The sequence below is a fragment of the Lissotriton helveticus genome, chromosome 5_1, assembly GCF_964261635.1.
Source record: "Lissotriton helveticus chromosome 5_1, aLisHel1.1, whole genome shotgun sequence".
NCBI lineage: Eukaryota > Metazoa > Chordata > Amphibia > Caudata > Salamandridae > Lissotriton > Lissotriton helveticus.
This window is the reverse complement of record NC_136065.1, coordinates 1,251,143,019-1,251,159,139: the sequence shown is the minus strand read 5'-3', so window position 1 is coordinate 1,251,159,139 and position 16,121 is coordinate 1,251,143,019.

Genomic DNA, 16,121 nt, shown 5'->3' with positions numbered 1-16,121 from the left:
AAATGCTACACATGCTGATATTATATTAATCTGTTGCCCCTCACAAATGCCTGTTTGTGCGGCAAACCTGCCTTGTCTGTCTGACAATGTCTTCTTAAGGAGGATACCCGCCCAGCGCGAGCTAGAGGTTTACCCGCATGAACTGACATTTTGTATCCCCATCAATCGAGTGCCTTGCATGTATTTCTCAGGAGGTGTCTGTCCTGCAAAAAGACAATGTCTGGGGAATGTTGTTTGATGTACTGTGACACTATCCCCCTTTTAATTTTTACCCCTAGTCCATTCACATTCCATGAAAAAATGCAGAGCTCAGGGAGCTTTGTGTCTGTTCTCGTTGCCATTTACCTATATGGAAGTCACATTCCTTCCACCACAGCCCTGCCCCCGATCACTAACACTGCTATTTTGTGCCTGCTGTGAGTCTGTCAACCAATATTTATACAGAGAATTGAGGTTTCTACCCATAGACGTAAATAGACATGTGATACAATAACATTCTGTGTAAAGAAGATGTGAAAAAACATTCTGGACGAAAAAACTAACCTTCACCCTCCTCCCTGCTACCCTGCATCGCAGACGTAGAACTGCCCGCTCCCCCAACTTAGTAGAGCGCCTGTCGCTCCAACCCAACATATGAAACTTTATGGATAGTAGACCCCACAGCCCACCACCCATCCCCAAGTTCAATATTATTGATGAAACCCATTGAAACAATAGTTAAAAGTCTGACCTTCCTAGATCATGTTGGTCCGCCGTAAAGCCCCCCGGGCCGCCCAGCACCCTCCCAGGCCCACAAGTCCTCTGTGTCTCTTGTAGAACTGATACTGTGTTCTTGCCGACGGGGCGTGAAATTCCCCAGTATCGTTCCTGCCACTCTTGTGAGTCTTTATACCTTTGCTCAGTTTCTTCCCCTTGTGCCAGTAGCTTTCTTTCAGTTCGCTGTCCTTGAACCCTCTTTGTCCTCCCGCAGCTCTCACTTTGCGCTCCTCCTCTTGTGCCACTGACGGATCGCCAACCCTCCAACTATTGCCAAACCTCCTCTCGGGTGGTAAAGAACCAGATCTTGCCCTCTGATTCGATGCGTAGTCTCGCTGGGAAGAGCATCGAGTATTTCACTTCCTTTTCTAAAAATTCCTTTTTGGCTTCAAGACAACTCTGTCTTTTTCACTAGGCCTTTAGCGTGAAATCTGGGAAGAAGGTTATAAGCACATTTTCATATAGGACCGGTGGAACTGTTCTTGCTGTTTGGAGAATTATATCACGGTCTCTATAGTGAAAGAGCCTAGCAAGCAGTGGTCACGATGGGCCCCCCGGATGGAAAGTGGGCAGGGTTGGAGATACTTGAGGACGAGGTCCTCCACAAACAAATCTGATGTTGGTCCCTTGGGGCACTACGGGACCCCCAAAGGTTCAGACGTTATTGCACCAGGATATAGTTTTGTAGTCCTCAAGTCGTTCCTCTAGGAGTTTATTAGAGGCCTCTAGGTCCTTCTCCTCTGTTTTAAGGTTGCTTGTGTCTTGCCCTATGGTGGACACTGAGCCATTGATTTCTTTAACACAGGATCCTAAGTTGCTCAGGTCTGAACGCATCAGAGAGACTTCTGTTGTAACTGTGTCTATCCAGACTTCTAGGGCAGTTCGAACTCCCTGTATGTCGGCCATGATGTCCTGTAAGGAGACCGAGGTCTCGTCCGGTTCCTGACGAGTGTCGGAGACTGAGTAGTCCTGGGGGTCTGGCAAGTTGTCTGCCCCCCTAGACTGGGCAAATTTGGCTATTTTTGTTTGGTGGGACCCCTTCATGGCTTTCCGAACTGTCATTATGTTGGGATGAAGCACTTGATTGTGGTTGTAAATCCGGTTAGACAGCGTAATGTCCTCAAGGGAGAGGAAACAGGATTGCTGCACCTTGCCAATGACCATACTCCTCCATCCAGTGGTTCCAGGAATGTGTCCCTGGCTGTATGGAATCAGTGTCTGGGACACATGTTCAATCGTGGAACGTCCAGGCATGTTGGGGTGCTCGGAATGCGATGGGCACCCCCCTTTGAGAAAGGAGCAGTGCCTGTCAATAGTAGACTCTGGTGCCCTCTGGGGTTTAGGAGATGTCAGTCTTCTCAAGTTTCTTTGAATGGGCACCAGCCACCACCTTACCGGGCCCGCCTACTTTTCAGTCCTACAAGGCCTACCACACTACACTACGTGGCTCCGAGGGATCCCCCAACCAAAACAAGCAGGTCGGGTTATTGCAGGGTGCAGCTTCAGGGCTGACGCTTGTTCATTGCACCTTCGCTGCAGCCCCTGGGGGATATCTGCCCCGATTTTAAGTTTTCTAGTATAACGTCGAGAGGCATTAACAATCTTGGCCCATAGAGGCTGTATCAACGATTTGATCACATTGAAGAAGTTAGAGAGTAGTGGATTGACAAGTTGGTTAGAGGGTTTCAATGATGTAAACATTTTAAGGATTGCGCCTTCATTAAAGGTTTTGAAGGAAGACCATGAGGCATTGTTTTTGAGGGTGAGTCCTGACGTAATCACATTTTTATGGCTGCCAGAGAGAGGGAACAGGTGTAATTGGGAAAGAGAGAATGATGCACCAAAGCTGACTGCAGGTTAATCTTCATGTTTTCAGTCTTCTCACAGGAGTCAAATTCCTCGCAACTTGGTAATGAGATGGTTCTTCTTTGGGAAGGGGATCAGGTAGGCCATTTGATTGTGGTTTAACTAACTCAAATAGTTTTTTGGGTCGGTTTTTAGCTTGGTCTCATTGATTCCTAAAGAAGTTTGCTTTTGGCCTTCTGATGTTTTTGTATTAGGTCTTCATAGTATCTCTTAGAAGCTTAAGGTGAACAAGTGACAGGGAGGCTCTCCACTGATATTCATTTAGTCTTAAGGTATATCTATACGAATTGAGGCTGCCATCGTACCATGCTTTGGAGTCTTTGAAGGACAGACTTTTTAGTTGTAGTGGTGCAACTGATTCTAGGATAGATCTCATGGAACTGAGGTAATGATTTGTAAGATCCTGTTTGTCTGATAAGTCATCAAGGGAAGCCAAAAGGTTGCCACTGAGAGATGTCAGTAGATCAATGTTAGAATTTGTTAATCTCCTTTTTCATATTTTGGGTTTCATTGCTTGAGCTGAGTTTAGTTTTACAGCTTCATTATTGAGGAATGTAATGAAGTAGTAGTCCAATCACAAGGGAGGATCGATTCAAGTTGAATGGAATGCCGATGAGTGAGATTTTTTTCACAGTAGAGCTTTTCCAGTGAATGCAGGCAATGCTACCACCAATTTTATCAGATCTATCTAATCTAGTGATGTTCGAAGGGACCAGAATATCAAGGATGGGCGTGGATGATTCATTTACCCAGGTTTCGATCAGGATTAGAAGGTTGGGATCATGAGCGAGTATAAGATCAGCTATGACTGCCGCATGTCTCGAAGTTGATCTACAATTAAGTATACATTTGCAATGGGCTTTGGCAGGAGTTAGGGAGCCCTGTGTGCGGGTAACTTGCAAAAGGTTGTGTTTATTTATTCTCCTATGGTTAGGTCTTGGATACCTATGTGGATTGGGGGGATGGATTGATTAGGGCATGATTGTGTTATCAGGGTGAGGTGTATTGTAATTCTGTAACATAAGATCACAGGAGCAGAGGAGCAAATGGATATCATTGGCCGATAGAGTATCAGTCAATCGAAATGGCTGAATTGGCACATTGGGGTAGGGTAAAGTTCTCCATCTCGGGTGAATGTTCTTCGGAGAAGGTGAGATCTTGTTGGTTGGGAGGAGTGTGATTTGCATAGTGGGGACGTTTGGAAAATAGTCACTGCGAATCGAACAACTCGGAACCAAATCCCTATTAGGCCATCTGGACTTAAGTGACTGTAGGATAAGGCCAAGCAGGCTTTGAAGGTCTGCTTTGACATGTAGTGAGAGTGAGATCTCGTCAATTCTGGCATCCAGTGAGGTGTATGAATAAAATACTTGATCTGGGGGCAGGGGATGCGTGGGGGGCTAGGAGGGATATTTAAGGGGTTGCAATTCCCTGGCCCTATGTAGGGTGGCAGGCAGGACAGATGCGTTTTTTAGGGGGAGGTAAGAGCTGGAATAGAGGGAGAATGTGAAGTAAATACAGTAGGGAGGGTGGTAGGGCTGGAGTTATGGTGCTGGTCAGAGTTAGCGTGTCCAACTCAGAGCTTGCGTTGAGTACAAGGGGATGGGATGTTGGCAGGGTAATGCTGGAGGGGAAGTGAATTTCATGGTCAGGAGATTCTGACGGTGCTGGACTGGGTGTGCATTATGGTTGGGGGTAATAGGTGGCAGCCTAATGGGGCTTCTGGTGACATGTTAGAGGTGGTTACAGAGTTTTGAGTACCAGGGGTGGGGGAATCAGAACTTGTGGCCGTTTTCTTGATAAGATGGAAAATACTGACAAATAGTTCCAGATTGCAGTCTGGTGACTGTATGAGGATGATATAAACCAATCCCCAGAAGGTACTGTGGGTAGGGAACTAGAGGCTCTGAGGTTTCAAGTGTGAGCTGGCCTCCCAACACATCGGGAGGAATGAGCAGATCCATCAAGACTTGACCTAAGGTTCACACCTTGACGGAACTGTGACTATAGGGGTTCCAGTGCCCTTCTTCCACTGGGTGTAGAAAACCCATCACTGAGGTATTGGAAAGCAAGATTAGGTAAGAGGTAGACACAAATCACTCTGGTTTAGAGGCAAAGCACATTGTCTCAATAGAATTCCGTATGCCCGTCCTGATGAAAGTCAAGGACTCAATTGAGCCACAAGGCAGAAACTTGTTGACGATAACAGTGGTGTTGCGATCCTAATTTCCCTTATCTCCACAATTGATTTTAATCACAAGTGTTGAGTCTAGCGAATAAACTGTTTTAGGATGCCGCATTGGTTTATAACACACTTATATCACAGATCCATTCTTAATTAGAAGTGCCTCCCTAACTCCAGGTGTAGGCCCGTTCTCCATCAAACAGAGGTTTTGGAGAGCAAGGATTGTCCTATGATGAAGCATGACACCTGGAGCCGAGTGATGACAATATGATTATTTTTTTTGTATGCCCAACAATTGTAGGTTGGGAGGGATACAACACATATCTCTATAAATTGCAAAATTCTCTGGGAACTTATTTTGTATACCTATGTATGAGAATGATCCAATTATTGTATATGGTGATTGTTGCTGCTGCACTATAGATCGATGAGGGGATGATCGAAATGCTGAGACCGTGAGACATTTTCCTAGAGTTGGAGATAGAGATTAATGAGTAGAAGGCTTTCCTCCATTGAGCTCTTCTCTTCATTTAACCGCATGCGCGCTAGCGGAATTCTGCTCGAGTGCTGAGATTTTTCAAAACGCATGTTTCATGACGAGCTGGGTTCGTCATGAGCGTAGCAGGAGGCTACCTCATGACGAGCCCAGCTCGTCATGAGCGTCGAAGGGGTTAAAGGATGAGGCCACTGGTTAAAGCACCTTTATTTATCTCGGAAGTAGGGATTCGAGACCAGGTTCAGAGGATGTGATTTGAGAAGTCTATGTTTAAAACATTTCTGTGCTTTTTTTGTTAGATTTGGTGTATACTTAATAGTATAGGCATGTCGTCCTGACAGCTCCATATTGGAGGAGGCAGGGTGAAGCTAGGTGGGTGAGAGAAGGCAAGGAAGGGGATCAGTGAAAATATGAGAGGCTACAAGTTGGAGACAAAATAAGGATGGATGTGCCTAAAGCAGGCTGGGATGGAGTAAGGGATAATCGCTATAGAAAATAGCGAATGGGGAAGTAATGATCAGTGCGTTAAAGGCAGGAGGGATGGAAGAGAGAGAAGGAGAAAAGAATCCCTAGGGAAATGCCCAGGGCAGGCACAAAGGTGAAATACAGCAAGGGTGAAGAGGCTAGAGGTAAAAACCTATCGAGTGAACTTATCAAATGAGCCTCATCAAAGGTCATCAGAATGACCCCAATTACAAATTCTGCAACATAGTTGCAGATGAATCTTTAAAACAGATCAGGCTAGAACATGCCGTGTGCAGAACAAGGAAACATACAAGTGTTAAATAGGCATAGGATGCGATAAGTCCCAACATGCACTTGTGGAGGATTGAGGTTAGTAAGCCATATAGGCTTAGATTAGTAAGTGTGCCAGAAACAGTAAAACACACGGGATCTTGCTTTCAATGTAGGGAGGTGTTTCTGTGTAGTGAAGATGAGGAGAAGTACCCTTCCCAGATGGCTGCCACTCTACCAGAGATAGTGCAAATGAGTCTTTCTTATATGTCAGGTCTAGTACTGCTGAGTCCATCATTTGTGCTTACAGTGGAGACTCAGATTAGTTTGTATCGTGAAACCATAAAGGTGAGATGTCCAGCATTTCAAAAAAGGCAAAACGGACCAAAGTGCCAAAAACAACAGGTTCATTGATATTTCCATTCTATATTTAAATTAGAGCAAATCCCCTTGCAGGACAGCTGGTTCTGTATGAGCTGCAGACGAAGAAGGACAGGATCCACGGGGTTGGCTTGAGATGCCCAAAGCCACCTTAGTGGCTACGCCAATGTAGGAGCACTCCAGGGTGGTGTCCGCCACGTAGAACGGGGGTCAGCCAAGGGGGGGTGGGGGGGGTGATCAGGTGTACCAGTGATCCCCATCTATGTTCCGAGTGGGAGACCAGACTTCCGAAAGGACCCGCAAAGGGCAGGACCCATGCTGGCAGCAGGTGATGAGCTGTCTGGAGGACTATGCTGATCTTGATAAAAGGATGTGCGGGAGAGACAAGGAATCGCCAAAATGTGCATCTCCCTCTAAGTGAAGCATGCACCCATGTCAGGGTCCCCAGTGTCAGACTACGATGAGCTGAACCACTCCATGGGAGTTGAGGGGAGGACAGTTGTCCTCAAGTGTATCGGGGCATGCCTCCACCAAAACCTTGAACCCTCGATTCTCTAGTGGGCTCTGCAGTCAACAACTTCCCCGCCATCCCACCTCATGGGAATAAAGATAAACAGTGTGGCCGCGATCAAACAATCTGCGGTGGCTAAGCACAGTAGCTAAATCCGAGCCACTGCAACAGATAGTTGCACTTGTGATCAAGAACCAGTTTCTCTTAAAGTAATTTTGCAGTTGCACAGGAAAATCCAAGCTGGGTGGGTGGATGGCCAGGTATTGTCAGGATAATCACAACACAGTGATCCCACACTCAGGAGCTTCTTTGCTGTGCTCCTTCTTGGCAGCCATCTTAGCTCATACATATTAATAAATATACATTACCGCTAAGGTAGGCCCTTAAAAGGGCCCAAGGGCAAGGTACTGTGTATTTAAAAATGTAGACATTCAATTTTATGTTTTACATGTCCAGGTTGGAAACAACTCTTAAATTAGTTTTCCACTACTGAAAGGCCTATCTTTCAAATAGGTTAACATTGGGATCTCCTTGTTACATCTTATAAGTATAATTTCCAATTGGGACAAGATGGCTCTTTTGAGGTTGATATCTCTGGACTCACAATTTAAGGTCACAACTGATGGTGAAGTCGGATTTTAAATTGTAAATCTGAAAATGCCACTTTTAGAAAGTTGAAATTTTCTTACTTTAACCATTCCGAGCCTCTGCCTATCTCTGAATACATCTCAGGGGTTATTGACAGCTAGACTTTCTGCATTCCCTCCAGACAGTCACACACAAAGGGAGCTGGGGTGCGCCATTCACTTCCTGATAGCCCATCACCAGGCTGATGGGTCTTCCTGGGCTGAATAGGAGGGAGGAGCTGACACTTGCACCTGAAAAGGCTGAACCTGTCCCCACACAAAGAGCTGCATACCCCCTTGTAGTGAGTCTGGAGCCAGGGCAGGAAGGGCAGGGACCTTGTGTACTTCAAAGGGCTCTCTTTGAAGTCTCCCCCACTTCAAAGGCAGAACTGGGTATAATTACTGGACCCCTGACACCATCAACTCAGTGCATGCTGGACCAGATGATACTCTGCCAGAAAGAAGGTCTGCCGTGCTGCTGAAAGGATTGACACTCTGCTGGATTTGCTGGACTCCTCCTCTGCTTTGCCTGCCCTGCTGCCTGCTGCCCCTTGCCTGGTGGTGAGAAGGACTGGACCTGAATTTCTACATCCCCAGAACCAGTTAACTCCATGGGCTTGCTGGCTTGCCTTCTGATCTGAAGCCTCAGGGACATCAAGGCTTTATTTTACAGCCCCTGAACTCTGCCACCTGTGAGTCCTGACCTTCCAATTTGTGCCAATCCAGTCCTGGGGCCTTGGAAATGGGCTTTCTGGCTGTTTCTACTAAAATCTGTGCATTACCTGCTTTGCACCAGTCTGACTGGAAGCATTCACACTTGACTAAGATGTATTGCCTCTGCGAGGCCTGCACAGCATCAACAGCATGGCTCAGAATAGCGCTCGTTACAACACATGCATTTACAACTCAAGTCGAGAGAACTTAGGGGCCGATACCGATTTCTGCCGGAAGGGCACTGAGCCATGTTCGGAGCCCTTCCGACCGAATCGGTCAGTACTGGTCTTGATTCCTTCCCAACTGAGCCATTCAGTTGGGCTCGGACGGGAAGGAGTCCGACGCGGAGTTCTGGATTAAACATGACAGGCTAGGAGAGCCTGTCTGCAGTCCGGAAATCCTCCAGTACTCCCCTGGTCGCCTCTGCGCGACCGAGGGAGTACAATTGAAGCTTTTCACTGCCTTTTCTTGCCGGTCTGTCAGTCATGAAAAGGCAGTCGGAAGCTTTCTCTAGGGGCCCCTTGCAGGGCTCCCATGGATGTGAGGCCTCCGGATGGCGGCCCCGTTGATCCCTGCACCCGGTGGCAGGCACCTTGGGGTGCAGGCCACAGGGTGCAGGGATGAACTGCACCCTGCTTTCAGCAATGCAAGCATGTTTTCCGGTCAGAAAGCATGCTTGCATTGTAAGGTATACGAATGGGACAGAACCCTGTTCGGTCGCATTGTACTACCACAGCTGTAACCGACGACAGCAGGTCGGTCGGTTACAGCTACTGCCCGATGTCGGACGGACTAAGGTCCATCCGACATCGGAATAGGCCCCTAAGTGTTGTTACATCGCATGCCATAACAGCGCAAGTCGTTATAACGACTTGCTGTAGGTGGGGCGCTGGAGCTTGGAATAGTATAATTTACTATTCCAACTCCAGTGTGTGCAACAAAAGTGAAGGTGTTGAAACAAATCTAACACCTTCTGCCCCCTACAACAAGTCGTTGTAATGACTTGCTTGATAATGTAATGCAATGTTTAACGTATCGTTGTAACGACTGGCGTTCTAAATGATGTGTTGTAAACTTTGTTTACCCTCGGCTCAACAATGACACATTGGATTCATCACCCGGAACTCGATGACGACGCAGGACCCAACTGCGTTACTCAGAACCGATGCATCACCTACAATCTTTCAAATAGATGACAGGGAATTGCCTCCTCCGTTCCTCGCAGCTGCTCCTTGATATCGACCCGTTTTCTCTGTGAAGGTACTGTTTCAGTGGGGCGTGCTTGGCTTCTGAAACAGATCCATGCTCCATCGCGGTTGGTTTGACTTTTAGATTTGACCCTGTTCAGCTCAACCAGATAGCCCCAGTTTGAGCTTTATAATGCTAAGCACTATGGGCCGGATGTAGGTCGGTCGGTAACGGCCGAAAATCAGTATTTTCGGCAGTTACCGACAGGAATTTACGAAATGGTATGTAGGGCCACATATTTTACAGATTCGGTAAATTTACCGATCGGTAAATTTACCGAATCTGTAAAATACCGATTCGGTATTTTTACCTATTCGATAAATTTGATATGTAGGTGGGACTCTTCTGAGTCCCACAACCCTTACCGATTCTGTATTTTACCATCAAATATATTTGATGGTAAAATACCGATTCCGGTGTGCATGCACCTGTGCCATATGACAGGCAGACCTGCCCTTAGGGCAGGTATGCCTGCCACATGGCACCCAAGCCTCTTCTGGGGGTGCCAGAGGGTGTCAAAGTGACACCCCCTGCACCCTTGTGGAATTCGGTATTTACCGATCCGGTAAATACCGAATCGGTAATGCCCATTCATTCCTATGGGCATTACCGGTCGGTATTTACCGAATCGGTAAATACAGATTTTTACCGATTCGGTAAAAGGAACATCTGGATGTTCCTACATGTCCCCCATTCTTATTTACCGATTCTTAATTACCGAATCGGTAAAATTCGGTAATTAAGAATCGGTAGCTGAGTCCTACCTACATCTGGCCCTAAATTGCTTATATATTCTTTAAAAACCATAACTCCGGGTATTAAAAGAATTAATGAAAGCAGACATGAGCTGACAGAGGGATTGTGCCAAGAGGACAGCACAGCAATATGTGAATTTAGAATGGATGGATCTATGGTTGATTTATACCATTAAAAGTAAACTAATAACAGTATTTAAATATTGATGGTAATATTATACTTGAAGAAAAACGCTAGTTCAAACCATTTTCCGTTTTTAAAAACTCAAAATAAGCCAGCCGCTCGCTCTTGAGGTGTATTCCAGTGTTTGTCACGTCCTCACTAGACCTTGCTACAGGAGTAGCCTTCCATTGTTCCAGCGACGCACAGAGGGAGGAGAAGCGCGGCCGCAGAGGAGGTGAGAGGCGCGGCCCCGGGACTGCGAGGGACAGCGCTAGCAACATCAGCTGTTCCCTCTTCCCGCGTGAGCCGCGCCCCCTCCCAGTGCCCCGCCCCCAACAAAGGAGTACTTTACCTCTCGCGGCCCCCGCTTCGCGGGTGCCGCTCGCTCTTGAGGTGTATTCCAGTGTTTGTCACGTCCTCACTAGACCTTGCTACAGGAGTAGCCTTCCATTGTTCCAGCGACGCACAGAGGGAGGAGAAGCGCGGCCGCAGAGGAGGTGAGAGGCGCGGCCCCGGGACTGCGAGGGACAGCGCTAGCAACATCAGCTGTTCCCTCTTCCCGCGTGAGCCGCGCCCCCTCCCAGTGCCCCGCCCCCAACAAAGGAGTACTTTACCTCTCGCGGCCCCCGCTTCGCGGGTGCCGCTCGCTCTTGAGGTGTATTCCAGTGTTTGTCACGTCCTCACTAGACCTTGCTACAGGAGTAGCCTTCCATTGTTCCAGCGACGCACAGAGGGAGGAGAAGCGCGGCCGCAGAGGAGGTGAGAGGCGCGGCCCCGGGACTGCGAGGGACAGCGCTAGCAACATCAGCTGTTCCCTCTTCCCGCGTGAGCCGCGCCCCCTCCCAGTGCCCCGCCCCCTCTCTCCTTACAGACATTTAAGCGAGGCCTACAACGCGCATCGCGGGACGCGCGCGGGGTTTAGCCCGGGGCGAAGCCCGGGCAAAGGGCGGGCCCTCTACGGCCCTCAAAGGCCCGAGAAGGCCGGGTCGGGCCACCCCCCCTTCAGGTGCCCCTTTCGGTAAATACTCCTGTCCAGGTAGTGAAGATGTCTAAAATGGGAACTGAAGGCCCTAGAACTACTGAAGGGAGCACAATCCTGGGACCTTTGGATAAATTCTTTTTGAAAGCAATTGGCGAACAAGACAGAGATCTGACTCTGGCGGAGCGCCGCATCGCCAGGCGACAATCCATAGAGCAACTTAAAAACACCACCCTAGATTCTTGTTTGACGCCAACCCCTGAGCCTCTCTCTGTAAACTCGTCCCTTGAAAACACTGACGGGGACTTAATGAATACAGATAATGTTCCTTTATTATTTCAATCCTATTTTTCCCAGGAAAATGGTACATCTACACCGTCCCCCTCACAATTGGTTAATAATATTACTACCACTACCATCGATCTTATTGACTTGGTCACTCAAAACTTGCCAAAGATTGCTGAGTTTGTCCCACCGGACATCATTGTAGCTCCGTCCCCTCTGATTATACAAAAGTTAACAATGTTCCAACCTTTACCTGTCGTATTAAGGCCAGATAAATCCTTACCCGTTATAAATCCATCCAAAAAGAAACAGGCTATCATTCGTTCTCCACCAAAAAAACGTCGAAAAAGAGCCCCAGGAAAAAGGTTATCTAAACCCCTCCTATCAGCTGAGGACCAACTAACTAAAGATCTGCTACAAATTGCAGAGGGGCCATCCACTTTACCACGGGAGACACTGACTTCTAGTGTCCCCCCAACAATTAAAGACTTTGTGGATGCTATGGAACATCTTATCAAGGCACTATTAATACCTATCCTCGAGAGAGTGAAGAGACTAGGCACTCAGTTGGATACCTTGTTGGGAACCCACCCTCAAAATCAACCGGGTAAAAGGGCCCAGGAAGCCCCTCCGATCCTTAAAATTGGAGATAAAATTCAGAGCACCCTAAAATCTTCCACGTCCATAACAAATCCCATTTCCCGGACAACTGCAGAAAAAATGATTAATAAAGAACAAAAGACTGTGGAGCACAATTCTATAAATGACACGATCTCTACCAATCAACAAAGAACCCATTTGTCAAAATCAATTGAGAAGGTGGCACTTAAACAAAATCCTGCTCCACTCTCAAATGCTCCTCCTAATACTCAGGAGCAAAAGCTTCAAATAAATTCGCTTATGGCTTCGGCAAAAATGGGCAATCGCCAGGCCATATTGGAAAAAACTAGAACCACTGTACAACATGAGAAACGTGTAAGTGAAAGGTATGCTGATTTACCCCCCGCGGCATCACAAAACGTTATAGTTCTAACGGGGGTTTTACCATTACCACTATCCGCTAAAGGAGGTTATGAAAATCACCATAGCCTAAAAAACAAGGTGATTTTCTGGCTCCGTGAGAACAGACCCCTACCTCCCCATATAAATGGCGATATAGTAATGGTAAGAAGAACAAATTGGGTCGGAATTCGTCCGAAAGATATTGATGGGGACGTTGTAATTGTTACGTTTAAAGACGCAAGGGTCATCACACACATCTTAGACTGGTTTTCTGGGTTTAGCAGGGGTCCAATATCGCCTAAATCAGTTGCTTATTTTTATCCTGAATCACTAATGCCGTCTAAGTCACATCAATCAAAAATTGCTTATGGAAATTCCTCAATGGTACAGCCTAGAAGATCATTTTACGATAAATATTCCACAAGGCACCGAGCAAGGGAACAGACATCTTTCCCTTTTAACGAGTATAGGCAATTCCCTACATTACGATATAACCCTGTGGGACATCCTCAACCTTCCCCTTTTATAAATTCGTCCTGGTATTTTCCTTGTCATAATTTCTATGAGCCACTCTACGGTCTTGACGATGTAGAGTGACTCTTACAAGGCAAAGAAAACACGGGTAGTAGGTATGCTGTAAGATCCCCTGTCCATCTCCATGTCACTCAGCCTGATCTGGGTGAAGGGCTTGATAAAAACCTATTTGCAAACATATCTAGAAATAGTGAAAAACCCATTGAAAGGGGCAAAACTAAAGGTGTACTATGTTCAGGACTAAAACCCATTAACAACACTTCCTCGTCACACACGGGACATAGGCACAAAATTTCTCCTTTACACTGCCTCTCTTGGAATTTGGCGGGTCTCTCTTCAAAAATGATATTACCAGACTGGATAAAGGTGGTTAATCAGTTCTCCATCCTGTGTTTTCAGGAAACCTGGGTGATTTCTCCCATCCATCTACAGGGTTTTCAAACATTCCATTCACCAGCGTCTATGAGCAAACAGGGCAGACACAAAGGAGGACTTTGCATGTATATTAGTGTAGCTGTTGCCCACAGGATTAGAAAAACGTTACTTGGGGACTCATTCCAGGTAATTGTCATGGATATTGCCCCGTCTCTTTTATTGATTATTGTTAATTTCTATAATAATTTGACTGTGGAACAGCTAGAGAAAGCATTGGAGAACTTACACCAAACCGTTCTAACGATCAAAGCTTCCTCTGGGGGCGAGTGTGCAATACTATTCATGGGCGATTTTAATTGTCACATCTGCCCCAATTCAAAGAGAGATGCGTGTGATATCCATGAGCCACATGAGTTGGATTCTCCCGACGCTACTTTTAACCATTTCCAACATAAAAAATCGGGGGATCTGCTTAATAATTTTGTGGCCTTTTTCAATCTACATTTCGCAAATGAGCTCCTTCACATCCCGAGAACGTTTAAAACAACTTTTTATGGCAGAGGAATGAACTCTATTATAGATTTCATACTTTTCTCAAAAAATCATGCTTCACTAATATCAGGTTGGGACACCCTTAACCACCCTCACAGTGACCACTATCCCTTGTCTATATCTGTTGAGTGTCCCTCTCAACTTAGGGATTTAAAAAGTTTAGAGGTAAGACATGACCAACCAATTCAAATTGGAGCCATAAACGGTTATACCGTTAAATGGAATAAAATTAACCCGAACAATCTTCTAAAAAATTTAGTCACCAAGAGGATGGAGGAGATTCATATTTGTCTTTCCAACAATGAAAACCCTAATGTCATTTGTAAAGCCTTTATCAAAATTCAGACTACACTAAAAGCATTACTTATGCGCCAGTATAAATCCGGACCCAGTGTACACAAAGGGTGGTTCGATCACGATTGTACTATGGCTTTAAAATCTTTAAAGAATTTGCTGCGTGTAACACCCAAACCATTCCTAGATATTCGACAGGCTAGAACACACTATCGCCTAGTTATTAAAAATAGAAAAAGGGCATTGAAAATGGAAGCATGGCAGAACTTGGTGAAAACTTCTGAAATTGGGGACATGTCAGCCTTCTGGAAACTTATAAATGCTCCCCTGCCATGGGTAGTATTGCCCGAGAGGTTTCTCGAATTGGCAATAACTGGTGAGACGTGGGCGGACTATTTCCAAAAATTATATAGTAAACCCACGTGCTCAAACACCTCTATATCAGATTCTACTTTACCACCAATTTTAAACTCATCTCCAGAGAGTCTACCTAAAATTGTATTCTCGCTCCAGGAGGTTGAATTGGCCATTAGGGAAACACCCCCTGGGAAGGCCCCTGGTCCGGATGGCATCCCGGCGGATGTGTACAGGGCAGAAATAGCATTTTGGGCCCCCCTATTGACCTCTGTTCTAAACTCCATAAATACTTTTGATCTATTACCATCATGGGCGGAGGCAATAGTAATACCAATTTTTAAAAAAGGAGATAGGCACCTGCCATCGTGCTATAGACCAATATCCCTGCTTGATACCCTAATGAAAATTGTTGGACGTATCATCCTGAAACGATTAACTAACTGGACAGAAGATAAGAACATACTGTCGAATTTGCAATATGGCTTTCGATCAGGCAGAGGAACTATAGAACAGACCCTCAATCTACATCTCATTATGTCCAAATATGTCGATATAAAAAAGCAAAATCTGTACATAACATACATAGATTTGACTTCAGCATTCGACTGTGTGCTTCACGACCAACTATGGGACATTTTAATACAATTGGGGATAGATCCATCAATTCTCCTTTTTATTAAGGCCTTATACAGAAATGCCGGTGCCAGAGTCCGATTTGGCCTCAAGGGAGAGTGCTCGCCACGCTTCAACATCAACAGAGGGGTTAGGCAGGGGTGCATCTTAGCCCCCCTGCTTTTCTCCCTCTATATAAATGCCATTGGCGAACATCTCAAAACCATCGAGTGTGATTTCTCAAAAATAGGCGGTCAATCTATCCCAATTCTGCTATACGCAGACGACGCGGCGATTCTTTCTCAGACCAGAGTGGGTCTACAAAAGGCTGTTTCTGCATTCACAGTGTTCATGAATAATAGGGGCCTGAAAGTGAACATAGGTAAAACGCACACAATGCTATGTAACAAAAGGCATAAAAAAATCCCTTGCCCCGTGTTTATTGAGGGCGAAAGACTTGAGACAGTGGAGGCATTTACATACCTGGGCATTTGTCTACACAAAAAATTAACATGGAAATCGGCAATAGAGAAGAGGAAACTGGCGTTTGTTAGAGCCATTGGTGGTCTCCGAGATTTCGCAGGGAAAATAGGGGGGAGGCCTGTGAAACAACTAATAATCATATATAAAGCGAAATGTGTCTCTACTGCCACCTATGGGGCTGGACTTTGGGGAATAGATAAGCATATTTTATC